Genomic DNA, 6,202 nt, shown 5'->3' with positions numbered 1-6,202 from the left:
GGTGGGAAATACTTCTTCATAAACTTCTCCACCACCTGCTCCCAAGAAGTGATCTCTCCTGGTTCGAGCGAATAAGCACATTTCCTTGCCTGACCACAGAAAGAAAATGGGAACAACATTAGTCGAACCTTCTCAGTAGAGATGTTCGAGAACACAAAAGTATTGCAGATTTCAATAAAACTTCGGAGATGGGCGTGCGGATCCTCGCCACGCCTTCCTCCGAATTGTCTTGCAGCCTGGATCATCTGCAGTATCACCAGTTTCATCTCAAATCTGCTTCCATCTAAGGCAGGCCTCATGATTCCCCGAGAGAAATCACAGAGATTTGGCGATGCATAGTCCCTAATGGGCCTATTACGATCGTTTGCCAACAGAATTGGATTTGCCATGACATTGTTGTTGTTTAGTGCTTCATTCCTAGGCTTCTCTGCCATCTCTTCTTTATGGGATTGTGGTTGCTTTTGGCGGTCCCTTAGTCTTCTTCAAAATGTTCAATCAATCTCCAAGTCGTAGTTCGCCAGAGATTGAGAGTTCTGCAAAGAAATCATAAAAATTACCGTTAACAACTATTTTGTCGAAGTCCCCGGCAACGGCGCCAAAAACTTGATGTGTTATTTTATTAAATGGAGAATATGGATGATATGCATTGATGGAATTACATTGTGCACTCAAGTTTCCCTAGCGAAATTTAAGTGTAAATTCCTCTGAGTTTTCTGGTAAGTCCAGGGTCGATCACAAGGACTTGTGAAAATAGTTTGCGTTGATAATTTTCTTATGAAACTTTACGGTAACCGGTAAAATAAATAAGGTGGTTGGTTTGTTGGTTGCGTTGATTGAAAATAAACAAAATAAATGCGATGGATTTGAGAAACAAAAGTTGCGTTGATAGATGCAATGAGTATGCGATGAACGGGTTGAGAAGATCTTTAGCTAGCGCTACTTGGGAATGCGTCATACTATGTGATCATGTTACTACCATGCATAGCAAGTCATTTTCCAATGTAAATGCGATGCTCCTAAATCTAGGACGCAAGTGTTGCATGCAAAATGTCCATAGAGCTTATTCCTAAGTCTCTACCCTTGTCCTATGCGTTGATGCAAAATGCATGAAAGCAAGATGACCACATACAATCATATCTTATTGCTAAGATGCATGCGATGTGTTGATAACAAATAATGCTCATCCCTAAGTGCCTATCTCCCGTTTATGCGTTCTAATCTGGTTTTTCCAAACTTAGATTCAGACCTAACCTTCCCAAGTCTAGATCTTGTCCTTAGACTACCCTCCCGAGTATCTCTAATAGACGAATGAAGCATACATAAACAAGATAACCACAAAGAATGAAGATTCCCTCGTTGTGCTAGCTAAATGCTTCTCAAACCATTCAACTAATTTAGTTACTCATGCGTGAATCACAGGGAGTGAACAGATATAGAGAAAGAAATTCCATTCTTATAAATAAGTAAGTACAAAATGCTAATGGAAGTTAAGGTAGAGAGTTTGGTAGCAATTCCTTGCTGACTGAGCCTTTTTACACTGGAATCTCTATTCTGAACTAAAGAGATTCCCGCTTTCGCAGAAGTCGGCCCTCTCTCGTCTTAGAGCTTCCGGTGCTTTCCCAAGCTTGCTAGAATGATCTACCGACACACCTTCTTCCTCGCATCCGCCTTAAATGAAAGAAACAGCACTATGGACAGAGCCACCGCGAACCTTGTAAAATAATGAAATAATCTCCGACCTGCTTAACCCCTCTTATAAGAAGAATTCGCGTTTTACGACGATTTATCAGCGCCATCCCAAAGGTTGAACAGAGTGGCTTCCTCTCTCCTGGCTTTTACAGACGGGAACAGGCTTTAATTCCTGAGCTGATGATTATGCGCGCTCGAGATAATTTCTTCACCCTGTAAAGCTGGATGTAGCTTTTCGTTGACCACCGAGTTATCGGCTGTCAACTTAATTGGATCTGACTTGTCGCTCAGCTTCCTCATGTCTCCTATGGGATCTTAATTGTCCTTCGCTCTACATGCGCCCACCATGTTGTGGTGGATTGCTTCTTGGGTGAATGTTGCGAGCACGATCAACGTAAAGTCTTTGTGGTGAAGTTTGCTCTGACCAATGTATTCCTATGATTTGCATTCTTTGCAATGCATTAACGCATTATTCTGCACAAAAAAATAAAATAATCAACTACTCTAATGCGTTTTGGACGCATCGACGCAATATATAGAATTTGTGCTTATGGACTCAATTTAACATATTTCATTCAACGCATCCAATATGTTTTAGGATTTTAGCACTTATGATAACGTGCTTTTCTACCTATTATCACATACCATATGACATTACAAAAAACCAACAGTCGAATGTATAAATTAAAAGATTAATGGACCGGAATGAGTCTTTACAAAATTCGGAATGAAATACCCTATCTATTTACATTTTTGTCGATGAAACTGGGTCTGAACCCGAGGACCCAATCGTGTAGTAAATGCCGAAAGTTAGAACGAATTCTCCCAAAGCACACTTTAGACGATAGACGCAAAACACTAAACCATCGCGTAGACGACAACGAGGTAACGAAGTCTGATCGTCTAGGTGATCGCTTAACATGACGACAGGTAGATGATTTACCTTGCGTTACTAAGCGATCGTTTAGTCAGTTACTAAGCATGAAGCTTGCTGACCTAAACGATCGTCTAGTGCGTGCACGCATTAAACAATACGTGAGCATCTCATCGTCTACATGACCCGATACTCAGCGATCGCTTACCCCATCGTCTACACGACGCGATCAACCTTTGATCGTCTCCTTCCTCGAAGAATTGCAATGTTTGCTCCGATCTTCTTCACGAACGACTCAAGACTCAAACAGACTTTGAATTACAGACTCGATAACGATTATTAATGCCCAAAAATGCAGGGGCCTTTACAAACAACCGCAAATGTAAAATAATTAAATCAAACCGAGTCAAACATCCACGAAAACATCCATTAATCCGCACATCCACAGTAATTCAACGATTAAACAGAGCAGATATGCACCCACCAAAAATGCATATGAAATTCGTTGTATCAATGAAATTGGAATATCACAACCTAGCTCTGATACCAATTGAAGGATCTCTTAACGAAAAGCATCCATGAACGCATTTGGATCTTTCCGATTTCATCATGACCAAAATACACCATATACATTCTAACATATAGTTATGCAAATTCATACTAATTAAAGGCATGCTTTGAACACTAAAATACAAGGGAAAGAGTTCTCATACCAGTTGAAGACCCTCTTCAAGCTTTGGAACCCTTACGCAGTAGAAGTCCTTTACGCAAACTCTATCGCCCAGCAATTAAGTCGGTTGCAGCAGCACGATCAATCACGAACAAGTGAATGCAGCAGGGACGAGACCAACAAAATGGAGCCCTTGGTATTCTCGGAGTGAGAATCTAAAGTGTGATATTTGGTGAGTTTGGTAGAGGTTGGAGAAAGAACTAATCGTATAAATGATAAGCAAGTGGGAGAGAAAAGGAGCTATCGTATAGCTAAGTGCTTATCATTTAGAAGAAGTTACACGATCGTGTAGGTTTTACTAAGCGATCGTTTAGAAATTAGCGTGCGATCGTTTAGGTGCAAGGTGTGCGATCATTTAGGTACTGAGCGACTATCATATAGGCTCTGAAGGAAATCGGAAGCGAGATTTCCATGAGCAGCGGAAGCAAGATTATTCCAAATCACAATCATGAATAAACAATGCATTTACAGTCAACTTCAAACAATCGGTTATACAATTCATACAGAAATTACAACATGAATAACTACAAATGCTCAAAGGGAAAACTGTACGAACATTTGCATATGCGTCTCCACGCTCCGATGTGCATGACCACTCAAACAACAGCAACCTCGAACGCTCGATCTACATGACCGCAACACAGAACGAACACTGCACTCGTCCTTAACGATCGCCTTGGCCATGAACTCCTCAGCAACACGAACACCCTCTACAGCACCACGAACGACCTTTATAAAACCTTGACGATGTCGAGTTGATTCTGACACCAACAACAAGGCGACCTTGGTATTCTCGGTGTGAGAATCCAAAGGGTAGGCTCTGTTCGGACTTGGTATGAAGCAGACGAAGGAAGAAACACCGATCGTGTACACAATTGGGCAAGTGGGAGATGACGGAGACATATCGTATAAGTCGATGCCCAATCGTTTCGATAAAGCTAAGCGATCGTCTAACAAAAGCTATGCGGTCATTTAGCTCATCATTTAACTCGGTCTGTAGCCTACAGACACTACACGATCGTTTACTTAGGGCAAGTAACCGTTTAGCAAAACTATGCGATCGTTTAGTAAATACTGCACGATTGTTTAGCTCGCCATTGCACGATCGTTTAGCTCGCCCAGTCGTCATTTAGTAAATTTGTATTTACTTGACGACTACTGTGAGATCCCTTTTTGTCGAGAGAAATCTCAAAAACTTTTTTCAACCTTTTGTAAAACATCATTTCAAAATAGGAAAACCATTTTCCTTTTAAACTCACGGTTACCATGATTCCAATACCACCCACTCGTTGGTTATTAAAGAAAAAGAATTAATTATCCAATAATTAATATTATTATAAATATAAATGATAACCAACGTATCATACTATATTTATAACCTATAGTTTTAATATTTCATCTTATGAAACATATAAACTATAGTTCTTTTTCTATTCCATGGTATTTAATGTAAATCTCATTTTCATCAATCCTCCACTAGATGTATCTGGTGATGAAAATTTGGAAGCACATAGGATGCATGTCTTAGGCTATGCGTTTGTTCTCATTCATCGGTGGTCATGCATTGGAATGGCAAGTATGCATTAATCTCGTATGCAATGATCATGCGTTTCTATCACAAGTTTTCTTGCTCTCTCGCGAAGTATAACGATATCGCAAGTTTCTCGGGTGATCCGAGGTCGAACTCAGGAACTTGTAGCTAAACATTATGCGGTAGTGTGTTTGCGGCGAAGAATAAAAGAATGTTGTAGGTTATAGGCTATGCACTACTCCTACTCCTAACTAACAGATTAAGCAGTGGAAGTATGAATGTGAGAGATGGAGACACGACAAGTGAGAGATGGAGACACGACAATTGTTGACACGTAGTAGAATGCATGGAAAAATAGACAAGCTGGCGAGGATGTCTTCACTGCAACACTAAGCTTGAGCGTAAGGGTAACCCCAGCCACGCAAGCTATGCGATAATTGATAACTTGTAGAAATACAAGTTATTTATACTGCCTTATCTAGATATTGTGGCCAAAAGAGGATAAATATGCGCCAATTGTATGAAAATTAGCTTCGAAATACAATAATTATAAATTATCGCAATTACACTCACTAACATCTTTAAGATGGAAGAAAAGGAGATTTTACTCTGTTTTGCTGGAAACCAAGTCACCGCTTGCGCTCAAGGCTCAAGAAGAACTGATCAACGCATCTCTGTCACAATGCGCTCGTCAATCAACAATGAAGAGACGATTAACGCAATGACAGCACAATGCGACAGTCGATCCAGAGCTGACTTTCAATCGCATGCGATAATAAAAACAACACTGCATGCGAACTCACGATCGAAAGATGCAGCTGAGCAATGCAAAAGCAGAGGATCGAGACATGTGTACAACTAACGGTTGTGCAGAATTGACGGTCTGATTGCATAACAAAAGGAATAATATCCCTCCATCTTTAGAATTTCCATAACAACAAGTGGGGACCACAAGGTCGGAGTCAAAGATCCTCACCTATAAATACCCCATAGATTTCAGAAAAAAAAAAATATACTACTGAATACGGGGCTACTTGTTGCTAAAGTGTTGAGAGGAAAGGCTAAGCTGAGTGCTTAACTGAAGAAATCTTAGAAAAAGACGAGATAAAGCCGAGAGGTGAGTCTCAGTTCTATTCTGCCAAATACCCGCCGAGAAGCTTTGTGTTGAGAACCCTGCTACCGGTTGAGCAAACCTGAGAGGGAAGCTCATCCATCCATCTGATCCATCCAATCCGACAAGCAGATCTCCACCCGAATCGATGCCAAGACGTTGGCACTTGTTTGTATCTGTTCTATCTCTTTTCATCATTGTATTTCACCTTCTTTATCTCTTCATTCACACCATGTATCAAATGCTTAATAGATATATTAAATGTTT

This window comes from Benincasa hispida, chromosome 4, assembly GCF_009727055.1.
Source record: "Benincasa hispida cultivar B227 chromosome 4, ASM972705v1, whole genome shotgun sequence".
Lineage (NCBI taxonomy): Eukaryota > Viridiplantae > Streptophyta > Magnoliopsida > Cucurbitales > Cucurbitaceae > Benincasa > Benincasa hispida.
This window is presented reverse-complemented; position numbering follows the sequence as displayed.